Genomic DNA, 13,852 nt, shown 5'->3' on the forward strand with positions numbered 1-13,852 from the left:
GAGATGAAGTCAAAAGTTTTAAAAGCCTTGTCATGACTTTTTCTTTTTGTTGGATTCTCCCCCTTTGCCTTTAATTTGTCACGCCCAATGGATCATTCTGCTGGGTTTCCTGGGGTTGTGAGCCTCATTGTCTTTTCCTAGGGTATTGTCTAAAATTTTTTGGAGTGCCGGTTTGATATTCATGAAGTTCCTGAGGTGCTCTTTATCAAGAAAGTATCTTATTTCTCCATCAATTTTGAAAGATAGTTTTGCAGGGTACATCAGTCTGGGTTGGAGGCTGTTTTCCTTTAGGGCTTAAAATACATCACTCCAAGCTCTTCTTGCCTTGAGGGTTTGCATTGAGAAGTCTGCTATGATTCTGATGGGCTTTCCTTTGTATGTGATTTGTTTCTTTTCTCTCACTGCTTGTAGAATTTTGTTCTTCTGTTGGATTTCTGGAATCCTAACTATTATATGCCTATGTGTAGATTTTTTTTGATTAAAGCTAGCTGGAGTCCTATATGCCTCATTTATCTGTATGTCAAGTTCTTTCCCCCTCCTTGGGAAGTTTTCTGCCATCACTTCTATGAACAGTTTTTTTATGTCATCTGCACTCTCTCCTCTTTCTTCATTGACTCCAATCAGTCTTATGTTATTCTTCTTTGCATCATCTAGCAGCTGCTGGATTGATTTGTCATGTTCCCTTACAATTTTAAAGCAATTTTTCTTTTCCTCCTCACTAATTGCAATCTTTTCTTCTATATGTGAAATTCCATCCTCACATTGGTTCATTCTGCTGCACAGACTTTCCATGGAGTTTTTAATCTCTTGGAAATGTTTGTATCTGTTTTATGGATTCCATTTGTTTCCTATGTTGGGATTCCATCACGTTCCTCAGATCCTCTATTTTTTTATCTGTGTCCTCTCTAGATTTATTAATCATGTCTTGCACCATGAGCAAAATCTTTGCTGTTATCTGAATAATTATTTCTGATTTCATTTTTCCCAGATCCTCTTTTATTGCCAGTTCAGAGAGTCCAGGTGTTTTAGTATCAAAGTGTTCCATCTCGTTTCCCTTTGGGGTTGCTTTAGGTGATCTGGAAGTCTGTTTTTGAGGCTTGTTTATGTGTCTTCTCATTTCCACGGGGGGACGAGGGTGCTGCTGGCACCCACGTGACTCACCTTCTCTGCCCTAGGAGCTTGGCATGGCAGTGGGGGGCTTCCTTCTGGGTCCTGGGACCAGCTGAGCTTCACTGCCCTAGGAGCCTGGGATGGAGGCGGGGGAGCTTCCTTCTGGGTGCTGGGACTGGCTCACCTTCTTGGTCCTAGGAGCCTGGGATGGCAGTGGGGCAGCTTCCTTCTGGGTGCTGGGACCGGCTGAGCTTCACTGCCCTAGGAGCCTGGGATGGAGGCGGGGAGCTCATTCATAATTCTTCTTTATTAAACTGAAAATGCACTAACCTTCCATCTAAAATAGACCCATGATGTACCATTTTCCATGTTTTTCATGTTTATTTATCATCCAGTATATTCATTGGTCATCTAGATGATTTCATGCTCCTCTTGTGATATTTTGAACCTACAGTACTGAAATTTCTGTTTAATCATTATAACTCATCCTTAACAGTATTTATTTTTCAGACGCTTAATAAAAAGAATAGAAAAATTAAATGAAATGAAATATCCATGCAAAAATATTCATGTCAAAACAAAGGAATATTACTAACTACTGAAGCTTTTATTTTTACAGTTGGTCACATGCATAATACCTTGTGTTCCAAATTTCTGTCGATCTCTATATGTTTTCCTTTCACAAAGCTCCCCAGCTGGCCATAATTCCATAGCCAAATTTTTATTTCTGAACTATCTGTGCCCCAGTTTAATGAATGAAATATATTGTTAACATTTTAAAAAAAGAAATAAGAATATGTAGCAGGATCCCATAGGATATCATATATCCCTGTTATGATAGTCCCTGACTCTTTTTCCTTTTAGAAAACAGTTTTTCCCTTGGTAATCTGGATTAATCACCCCCACATTGTACAGTTACATTTTCCTCTTTCTATTTGTTCCCTGCTATCAAATGCCCAAAAGTTGCCAAAAGCAGCCTTCCTGAGGAAAGTTAAAGAAAAGAGAGAGAGGAATGTGGGGATGAGGAAGGAGGTGGGAGAGAGAGATTCTGATGTTCTAATGTACAGTAGATGACTATGGATTACAACAGTTTATCATTCATTTTTTTTTTTTCTTTTGGTACTGGGGATCGAACTCGGGTTCTTGAGTTTGCGAGGCAGGCAGAGGAACCACTGAGTTAAATCCCTGGCCAGCTTATCATACATTTTATAAAGAACTAGAAGCAAGGAGTTGAGAGGCTTCTCAACAAATAAATTATTAATGTTTAAGAAGATGGAAATAGTAATTCATGTGATTTGATCTTTGTACATTGTATACATGAATTGTAGTGTACCTCATAAATATGTCCAAGTGTTATGTGTCAATTTAAGAAAAATATTTTTTTAAATGGTTCCTTTTTCTAGCCCCTGCTGGAAGCCCAGGGAAAATTTGCTCTGATATTTACCATGAGAACTTGGTTGGGCTCCCAGAGGTGAAATTCTTGAATGTATTTGCCCCCCAGTGGATTCCTTCAAAGTTTATAACTTCCAGCCTCATCCACCTTGAGCCTCTAGACTTTTGCCAATTGCAGTTCAGGTTTTGCTACCTCACCCTTAGCTCCTGTGGAGGATTCTGCTGCTGGGTTTGTACTCCGGTAAATTATGGCTTTGAGTCTGTCTGTCCATCTGTCCCTAACCTTTGAAGAAATGTTTTTTCCTGGAACCTCATTTCTCTTATTGATCTAAGAATCTAAGATTAGTTGATAATTTCACATCTGTTCAACTTTTAATTTGCTACTGAAATTGAGAGGCAATCTACCTCCCTCTCTGTGGGTTTAGAAACTAGAATAAAAATTTTTTCAAAGTATTTTCAATTTCAATGATCATCAACAATTTTATACCTCTTTAAAAATGTATTTACTTCACATACTCTCATTAAAAAATGGCATCTAAAATATTCTTGAATGTGGAGGCAAACATTCTTTGAGTAAGAACTAAATAATTTATTAGAAAGTTAAACTTTTACTTGCTCATGGTGACTGTAATACATATTTTGCTCCAGCCAGGCATGGTGGTACATGCCATACCAGAACTTGGGAGGCTGAAGTAGAAGAGTCACCAGGAGTTCAAGACCAGTTTGAGTTACATAGTGAGTTCAAGGCCAGCCTGAAGTATACAGTGAGCTCCCGCCTCAAAAAGACAAAGAACGAACAAACAAACAAGAAACTTCACTTTTTTTGCTCCAAGCAAAATAATCTTAAACCAGTGCGGCTGTTTTCATTGAGTTGCAAACTATATTATTGTTCCTTCAGTGTAATAGAGATGGCTTAAACTATGCCTAAATGTGTCTGGGATACTTATTTTTCTTACTTTTTTTTAAGCAGATGAAACTTTGTAACTGATTGTGTTTTACTTTATAATTATATTTAATTCAAATGTATTTTCAACATAGTTTCAAAAAATCCATCTCTTTCTTAACTGATCATAGTGCTTTAATTTCCAAAGTAATGATATAGTTTAAAATTCTGAATAAATTCTCCCAGGGCTTTTAAATATTCTACTTTTATTATTTTAAGCTTATTAATTGCATTATAATTTTATGGCATTTTAGAATTGGGGATCATAAGACATGTTTATAATTTATCCAGGCTTCATTTCCATGCATATTTTGAAGAGATTTTGTAAAAATAACTGATTTATTCTCAGAGAAAAGATGTCCCAAAGGCCACCTACTCAAAACTTCAGACAATAAAGGATAGAAGGGTAAATTTAATCACCATATATATGATGTGGGATTGTGGGTTGAGGACAATATGAGAAATTATAATTTATAAGCAATATATCTGAGAAAAATAAATCTACTGAAATTTATTTAATACAATATTCTTAATTTTCATATTCAAGATAAATGTCATTCCAATGAATTCCTTCAAAGGACTGAGTAGTGTGCTATTGAGGAGAGAAGAAAATTATTTTCTGGGTAAAAAATATATCAATGAACCATCAGATTTATTGACATATATTATCTCCAGGAAAGGAAAATCAATTAATTTCCCCAAATTCTGTGTTTAGCAATGTGGGACTAGTATACATGAGGAAGTAAATCTCTGACCTGTAGAACCTCCTGTGAGCATTAAAAATCAGAACCATGGAAAAATATTGTGCTACAAAAGGCAATAGGGATATTATCTCCACAAAGAAGCACAGGATAAATGATGAGAATTGAGAATTGGTGTAGCTTCCAGGTCAGGTCTCGAAAAGGAAGTGAGTAAAGTGAGTAAAAATCATGTTATGGTTTATATCTGGATCACCCTCCAAACTTTGTTTCATGTGATCACAGAGCTTTTGGGAGGTGACTGGATCCTTGAGGCACAGTACTTAGCACTGGATCTACCCACTGACCAATTCATAGCTAAACATACCTCTAGGGCCAAGGTGAAAGAGATGGGCCACTGGAGGCATGACTTTGGAGTTGTGCACCTGCCAGGCTCTTCCATTCTCTCTCCTTTCTGGCTGCTATAAGGTGAGCAGTTATCCTCCCCATGCCCTTCATATGATGTTTCTGCCTTGGGGGGTTTAACTGACCATGGACTGAACCACTGAAAACCTGAAGCCGAAATAAATACTTTGCCTTTAAATTTGTGGTGCCAGGTAATTTGTACCAGTAATGGGAAAGTGAATGATATATAAGATGAAATGATAATATCTTATGCTGAAGTAGCAGTAGCTAAGTGTCACTGACTATTGTATGTGTTTCCTACATGCTAGTATATTTAGTCCACATTATAAGTTCAATGAAGTAAGTACTTCTGTCATCTTTCTAAAAATGAGAAAATAAGAACATGGAGCTTTTCATTCAGTTATATTTGTGATGCAGAATAATTACATTATCTTGTGGGTTTGGCACAAATGCATATCACATCTTCATCATTTTCACTGTTTCTTTCCTATTATGCACAAATCTCCAACCCCTTTCCACAGTGTCTCCTATGTCCTGGTTTCCTACCATGTCTCTTTTATTTGTTCTTTGAATTACTTCAATTTTGGGTTTCTCATATTAGAGACACCATGAGATATTTAAGCTTCTGTGTCTCCTTCATTTCACTTTACTTTATGGTCTAAGGAGCCATCCATTTTACTGTATTTTAGTATATGTGCTGCCAAAGCAAGCACCATTTTACAATAAATGATTCAAACTTATCCTTCTTTATTTCAGAGTAATATCCCAGTATGTATCAATATCACATTTTCTTTACCCATTCTTCTCTTGATGGACATAATAGTTACTTCCCAGATTTAGCTATTATGAGTTGTGGTGCTATAAAGATGGTATACATGTGGCACTGTAATAAGATGTCTTTAAGTCTCTCAGGAAGATATCTAGAAGGAGAATACCTAGGTCAAAGGAAATTTGTACTTTTAGGCTTCTGAGGGATGTTTACATTGACTTCCATAGTGGTTGTACTACTTTACATTTCTACTAACAATATAGGATTTGCTTTTCCCTGCAGCCTTGACAGCGTTTGTTATTATTTGATTTCTTGATGATAGCTATTCTTTCTGGATTAAGATGGACTCTCTTACTTCAAAGTTTTTATTTGTGTTTATCTAAAAGCCAGAGGTGCTAAACATATTTTCGTGTATTTATTGGCCACTTGTTCATCTGAGAAGTGTCTATTCATTTCAGTTGCTCATTTTTGAATTTTTTTTATTTTTGAAAGCCTAATATTTTTGAGATCTTTATAGATTCTAGATATTAGTCCTCTGACTGAGGAGTTCTCTGTCTAGGAGAATTTTTTCCCATTCTGTAGGTTGTCTCTTCACTCTGTTGTTTGTTTCCTTGGCTGTACAGAAACTATTTCATTTGATATAATCTCATTTGCCAATTTCTGGTATTGTCTTTTCCAACTGATGTTCTGTTCAGGAAGTCCTTGACTATGCCTATGTCTTCAAGAGTTTATAGAATTCTTTCTTCCAATAGACCCAGTGTTTCTTTTTTATATCTACATATTTGAATGATTTTAATTTGGTTTTAGAGAAAGGTAAGAGATACAAATCCAGAATAATTCTTCTGCAAGTGGATAACCAGCTTCCCCAGCATTACTTGCTGAGAGACAATCTTCTCTCCAGCATTTCTTGTTGTCACCTTTGTCAAATTATAAGGCTGAAGGTACCAGGGGCTGTTTCTGTGTCCTCTGTTCCATTCCCTTGGTCAACATGTCTGTTTGGGGGTCAGTACCAAGTACCATGCTGTTTTTAACCTCTATAGTTTTGTAGTTCAACCTCAAATCCAGGATTGCAAGGCCTCCTGCTTTGCTCTTGTTTTTCCAGATTACCTTGGTGATTTGGGTAGCTTCTGGTTCCATATAAACATTATAAGTTTTTTTCCTATGTTGTGGAAAATGCTGTTGGTATTTTGATTGGAATTTTGTTAAACCTATATATCATTTTTGATAATAATGCCATCCTAGCAGTATATTGGTTCAGACTTTCGAACAAGTGACTCCACTGAGAAAGAAAATAAGAAACAATCCCATTCACAATAGCTTCAAAAATTAAATATTTAGGATCTCATCTAACCAAGAAATTGAAAGACTTCCATGAAGAAAACTAGTGCTCTGAAAGAAAGAGATTAAAGAGGACATCAGAAAAGCAACCTTGTTTTGACTAGGCAGAGCCAGTACTCCCAGCCGGAGTTTAAATGGCCTATTCATATTAAAGTGCCAATGAGCAATGAACAAGGGAAAATGGCCCCAACACATGGTCTGGCCCTCGGATTTTACCATAAACCATCTTAGACTGCTTTTCCGCCTGTGATGGGGTAGGTTGACATTCGGTCAAGTTTTACCAGGCATGTGTTGTACTATAATTTTGTTGTAGTGTTAGACATGTGCCTTTTGCCAGATATTTGTTTTTATAAATGTCTACTATTCTTTCTGACTTTCCATTTATTAAGCACTATATTTTGAAGAGCAAGTATTTTTCATTTTAATTAAGCCCCATTTTTTATTATGCCCTATTTTTATGTTTGACTTGAGAAAACTTTGATTAAGTTAAAGTCACTACGATTTTTCTCCCATGCTTATTAAAATAAATCTTATGGATCCTATGTTTAGGTAGTTTATCTATCTGTTGTTGTTATAAATGATATGAGGTGATGACCAGGGTTTGTACATTTGTGGGGTTTTTGTTTGTTTTTGGTTTTTTTTTTGGTACCAGGGATCGAACTCGGGACCTTAGGCTTGCAGGGCAGGAGCCAGAACCACTGAGCTAAATCCCCAGCATTTGTTTTTAATGCAGGTATCCACATGCTCCAGAAGCCATGTGTGGAGATGAAAATTATCAAATGCACATTGAATTAAAGATATCTTTTGTTCTGAAATATTTTCCTTATAAAAATGAAAGTATCAGTTCTGTCCTCCAAAATATCTTCACATAGAAATACGGATGAAATGGTGGCCTGGAAGTTGAAGTACAATTCAGTAGTTTTGAACACACAGCCTCTCTAAGACCAGTGACAGCAAACCGACCATGGCCTCCACATTTCTCTGACATGAAACCAAATAATGGCTGAGGAGGATGTGTTCTGGCAGTAACAAAATGCTCAAATAATTACACATGCAAATATCACATCCAGTCATGCAGGTAGTTAAAAGTGTATTCAAATATCCCATTTCAAGAAATAAACAATTCTCTGGAATATGAGAAGGGCGTTTTTTTCTTATAAAATAGAATTGTGTAATTTCTTTGCTTACTGAAACTTGAGGTATTAAGGGATATTATGTATGCAGGGACAGAATTTCTGGATTAAATAAAGCAGATTTTAGTTACAGTTGGGACTCCTATAAGATCTCAGGAAAACTAGAGAGATCTTTTTTTTAGCTACCTTCAAATAATTCTTGTATTGCTCTTGCTTGGGTGGGTCTTAGTGGTAATTTATAATTGAACTTCATTTCAGCTACAGGATGAAAAAAACATCTTGAGCTGATTTTAGGGGCTATGTTTATTTTTTGTGGTTTTATTTTTTGTTCATTGCATTATTTATCACTCTTAGTTTTACATCTTAGAATAGCAATAGTATTTCTTTGCTGTTCCTCATGTGATTGTTGCCAGGATAAAAAAGGTAAGTGAAATAATTGTATAAATTATAAATAGTATATGTGCACAGCAATACATGGTAAAGTGACAAACAGATATTCTGAAAGTCTGATTGTGAAGATTCCAAGTAGGTAGATGTGAAAATGCTTGTTTTTAAGCCCAGTTTTAATATTACCTACTACTGATATATATATATATATATATATATATATATATATATTTGTGTCTATGTATATGTGTGATAAAACTGGATATGATCATTGGATAAATATTACACATATATTTCTCTTTGAAAAGTTGAAAGTGTCTGCCTGAAAATTATGTTGCACAAATTTTTGAGGGTTTTTTTTTCAGTACTCTTTATTTTGGGTAGAGTTTTTGGTAGATTAAGGATGTCTTATGCAGGTGGCAAGTGGAAGTACTATATATTTTTCATTCATAACATAGTTACTTTTACTCCTTTAGTTATTTCTCCTCTTTTCTTACTCTTAAATTCTTAGTTCTGTATTCTTGCTGTTAGGTTCCACATCGTTTCATGATCCAGCTAAAATCCATCATTTCATAACTTGTTGATGGAACTAAATTACCAGGCTCTCTGTTAACATAGTATCCTCTGAAGTTCTCTGTTTTTAAATTATGGTCCATCCACCACCAGCTCATCAGTGAGTGTCCTTTCCTTCATAGTACAAGCTGTTCTTTATCCTACAGCTATTTTATAAAATCACTGGAAATTACAAAGTTCCACTTCAGCCCATACAACTTGGGGACTAAATCAGTTACTCTTACAGTATTATAAATGCCTCTTTCCTTTCTCCGGTACAATACAAATTAGAGTGGTTTTCTGTGGAGAGGACGGAGAAAGACTTCTGACCAGATGCTCAGTAGATGAAAGGAATCAGATAATAGTCAGACCTCCTCTTGGAGAAATAGCTCAAAATCTTTAGCTCTGTCTTGAGCTGCTGTTTTCAAACCTTGCCAATGTGCTTAGCAAACTAGAGCTTTTGCACTGAGAAGAGACTAAGGAATAAAGGGACCATCACCTGGGTTTTGCCATGGAATTGGTAAGGGCATCAGGTCTCAATTCTCAAGAGACGATTTGCAGATTTTCATTGTCACATTTCCAACATGGCAATGTTGTGCTTCTGTTTTATATTGCAGCCTATCTACATCCTTGATGGTGATTATAAAGAAATAATGGTAGTAGAAAACCCTTCCCTATGTCTGCTCTGTGTCATCCTCTTGGCTCATGAAGATCTCAGTCCTCACTTTCACTTCAGAAATGGCAGAGAGCAGCACTTCCTTTCCTGGAACAGGCAGAGAGTGATGTGAACAGGTATAAATAAAAGCCACTCTGTGCTTTATGATGTGTGGATTAGTAAAGGCACTAAACCATTCTAATGACAGATAAGGAACTTATATCCACTGTTGCTGAAAGAAATAAAACTATTTCATCATAAATTAAAGAGGACTAAAACGTTGCAAGCTCATCAGTAGTACCTCAGCAACAAAGAGGTAGAATTTTATGCTCATTATGAAGCACCTTCATTCATTAACACCCACCATCTTTTCTTCTATTTCCTTGCTGTCAGTGTTCTCAAAAACTTATGGAAAACACCAAATTTTGCATAATATATAAGAATAATATGGGTCAGGATGTTATCGTGTTTAAGAGGAATGCTAGCATATCCTTATTCCATGTTGCACTGTTAATTTTTATTTCATTGACAGTCTCATTGAGATAGCAGCTGTGCACCAAGCTTGAATGGCATGATTTACTGCTCAAAGATTAAATCTGGATTTGTAATAAATGGTTAGACCGTGGATCCAGAAAATATAATTCTTAAAATGTTACAGTAGGAGCACCACTTCCTCATACTGATAAAACCTGGTGCCATGTGTTGATTCACCGGCACAGGCTGTTACAGAATATAGTGTCATAAAAATTGGGTGGAGGAGTATGTTCACCGGACATCTCTTCGTATCCTGTCGACTGTTATGTTTATCACTCTTGTCCCTGGATTTTTGCTGGTGCAACTGGATAATACGTTTCCACAAGCTCTGAGCCTTGTGCTCTGCACTTTTCACCCCCATCTTTTTCAGGATGTAAGGTGTCTGCAGATACAGCTCAACACTAAATCTGGAAATGCACTCCAGGAATATGGGAGAATTGAAACCCTACCCCTTTAATTGACAAATTTATGAAAATAGCCATGGGGCAATCGCCTTCCCATTTTAGTCCTGAGACAATTTTCCTGTCACCCCTTTCAAGAAAGTTAAGTAAATGGCATGTCTACTCATCCTTTATGTTTTCTTGTCCAAAATTGGAGAAGTACAGCATTTTTCTTGACCATGTGGTCTCAGAAATTCATGTAAAACAGTTTTCTAGGTAGGCATTATCAATTGGCTGAGTTTAGTATCCTTCCCACAGTTTAATTTCCACTCCTCCAGGGAGAAATCGTATCATAGATAATCATGGATTCTCTCTTAATTCTGTAATCACTGATCCCTGTGGATCAGGAAGACTTACCTGAACAACTGTAATCAACTCATACTTTTGGTGAGAGAATGCAAAACATAACAAGGAAGTCATAATGCATTTTTTACACTGCACAAGATCATTAGACTCTCTTAAGACCCCCAAAAGGCAAGATTTTTTTATAAGCATATAGTTACTTTAGGAACTAGAATATTACACTTGATCTTAGCCAAAAGGCCAAGAAGGAATAGGAACCAGAATATTAACAGAATCATAATATAAAAAATAATACTAGGCAGTAGAAGATGGTGTAATATTTCTAAAACTGTAAACCACATATCAGCTGTAACAGAATCCTCAAGGCAATTCTTTGGGCTCATTAGCTGTTGTATTCCTCATGTTTTCATGATTTTTGAAAGAGATTTAATATTGGTCATCCTATGTCTTCTGACCATATTCCATTTGATACATGGGTATCTGCTCTCCTCTTCTACTCCACGGACAGCCAAGATGGAAAATGGCCCCAAGAGCATCAATCACCAGTGGTCCATAGTAGCAATAAACTTGGTAACATAATTTTACACCATCTACCCTTATTGTCCCATTATTTGAGACCTCTGCAGTAGGTTCTGATCTCCTGCTCCATGCTCTGGTGCAAGGCTGAGAAAAAACTAAAAGACATAACTAAAGAAACAGAGAAACTGGGGAGCCAGGATGACCAATGATATCCTCATCTACTCCTTGTCTTAAATATACTAGCTTCCAAATAAGATTTTGATTGGCTGTTTTTTAAGAGAAATTGAAAAATATAGACACAATTATTTCCAAAGCTCACTGTTATCCTGAGGAGTACCAGTGCGGGAATTTAACCCAAACTTATCTTAAGTAAAAAATATGTATTTATTTGCTCATATATAAAAATAATTTGGAGAAAAGCAGATAGATATTCAGGCAAGTTTATTAATAATTGATCCTCTTTATCTTCCAGATCCTTGTTGTGTGTATGTGTGTCCATGTTTGGCTTCATTCAAAAATAGACCCCTCAGCCACGCGGGTGCACCGTGCTTATTTCTAAATCTAACAGAAACATATGTTGTCTTCCCAATGATTTCAGAAACTGAGTATCTTTTTCTCAAGCTGGCTGACTCTTCAGATGTTACTCTCTGGTCAGTAAGATGTGATGCTCTGTTTGGCTGTTTCTAAGAGAAAGGTCATTCTTAATAACTAAATAAGATCAATACCTCTCCATCTAAACAAGGTGATTTTAGACTACGACGTAGTTGTTCAACCAGTAAAATCAGAAGGTTAATATCATAAAAATTGAAGATGAAGGTGGAGCAGACAAAAAGCAGCAAATGGCGGTTACGAGTTTGCACTGATCTAAGCCTGCACACATTCCCTCAAGACTACTCCTGAATCTTCTTACTGTTCCCTCACCTCAGTTGACTTTCTTCCTTCTCAGGCTAACACCTGTCCTTTTCCAAGCAAGAATTAGCTTTAGTAGCCATCTTGGGGCTTTGTGATGTTAGCAAGTTCTCTCAATTTTGCTGGCATCTCCCATGTGCTCCTTGTGGGAAGTCATTGTTCTACACAGCCATCACTTTTACAATGCTTACAAATGATCCATATTCTGATCCTGTACGGTTATCTTTATCTAGTGAATCCAAGCACTGAAAAGAGCTGATTGAAGTCATCAGCATCTCCCTGGTTTCATCTATTAGGAACAATTTAGCACAAATAGAAGGGCACATTGTGGCAATCTGCCAGTTGATCCTCAGAGCTAAAAAACATCTATATGGAAATAATGGTGGAGAAATTGTGGGAACAGGAAAGAAACACGTTGTTAAATCTCTAGAGATTCATCTCTTATGCATTAACTCTATGAAAGAGTCTTCTTTGGGAACTTATGCATTGTTTTAGTTTGGACTTAAAGTTTAAATAAATAATAAAATATGAAAGGCTCTGAATCTGTAGAACAGTTATACTTCCATACATTGTTGATTTTCTCACACAATTCTCTACTGACACATGTCAAAGAAATTGCAAAATTATGTGTCAAAAATTTTATTAACATTAGGTTGACCATTGCTACACAATGATGTGAGGTCTACAGGGATGAATTCAATTTGTGGTTAGCCTAAGGAAATTTAACATGTTCCCTAGTCCCAGAGTTTATCCCAAGTCCTTACTATTTAATCTATTTAATTTTAAACTGGATTTAATGTCAGCATAAAAATAGAAGGACAAAACACATTTGGCTCTGAGCACTAGAATCTCCATGGTGAGAAAAATACTCAGAGAGAACCTTTTACTAAAGGTAGGCTGTTAGAAATATATTCAAATGTGAAAACTTACACAGAGTATTAGGACTAGGTATAAGCAGAAGGTCAGCCTAGGCCATGTCCTAAAAGTTGGCCAAGATGCTTCACTCACTTGTTGCAGCAACAAAAATACCCATCAAATGGGCTACATGACTTTTTAGCAAACAGTACCAAAAAACTGACTCCTACATTTCATAAATCTCTAAGTAGTATAATGTGTGACAGTGCAATACAATATGTAAAATCATTTTTTTAACCATGTAAAGAAATAGGTACAGTTTTTGTTGTCAGCCTGTCTATGCCCCCCATGGAACTGATAAAAAGTGTCTAAAGAAAATTCTGTAGAATAGTGATTTCACGGACCTATTGTCAGAAAGAATTGTGTCTGAAGTTCATTTGAGCCTCTGGGTACAGTAAAATCACTTTTTACTCTTTGGCCAGTGTTATGGGTTGCATCTGGATGGCCCCCCAAAAGCTTCATTCAGTCTTAGGTGGGGCTCTTTCAGAGGTGGCTGAATCTAGAGTGTGTGACTGATTCACAGTGTAATGCTACGAGTATGGGTACTAGGATTAAGGGTGGGTGATTACTAAACCAGGCCACTGATTGGTTTGGAACCACCCTTATCCCAGTGGCCTGGATACAACATAAAGGACAGAAAGAGGCTTGTCTTGTCTCTTGCTTGCTTTGCTACCTTCTGCCCACTATGAACTATTTCTCCTCCTCAATGCCACCTTGTCTTGGAGCCAGCCAGTTACGTAGCTAAGGTGCTCAGTGTCTTTCTCATGATGCTATTCTTTCTTGTCCTCCTCATTTCTCTCATGCTGGATTTTTCTATTTCTTTTGATTAACATTTCTAAACAGATTTTTC

The 13,852-nt window shown here is 36.6% G+C and overlaps 1 pseudogene; it reads right to left on the bottom strand.

Moving 5' to 3' along the window:
* Window positions 1–10,745: 10,745 nt before the first annotated feature.
* Window positions 10,746–10,911, bottom strand: LOC147825478 (U2 spliceosomal RNA; annotated as a pseudogene).
* Between the last annotated feature and the right edge of the window lie 2,941 nt (window positions 10,912–13,852).

The sequence above is a fragment of the Heterocephalus glaber genome, unplaced genomic scaffold (assembly GCF_053883595.1).
Source record: "Heterocephalus glaber isolate CG9 unplaced genomic scaffold, H.glaber_assembly_v1.0 deba00001498, whole genome shotgun sequence".
Taxonomy (NCBI): Eukaryota; Metazoa; Chordata; class Mammalia; order Rodentia; family Bathyergidae; genus Heterocephalus; species Heterocephalus glaber.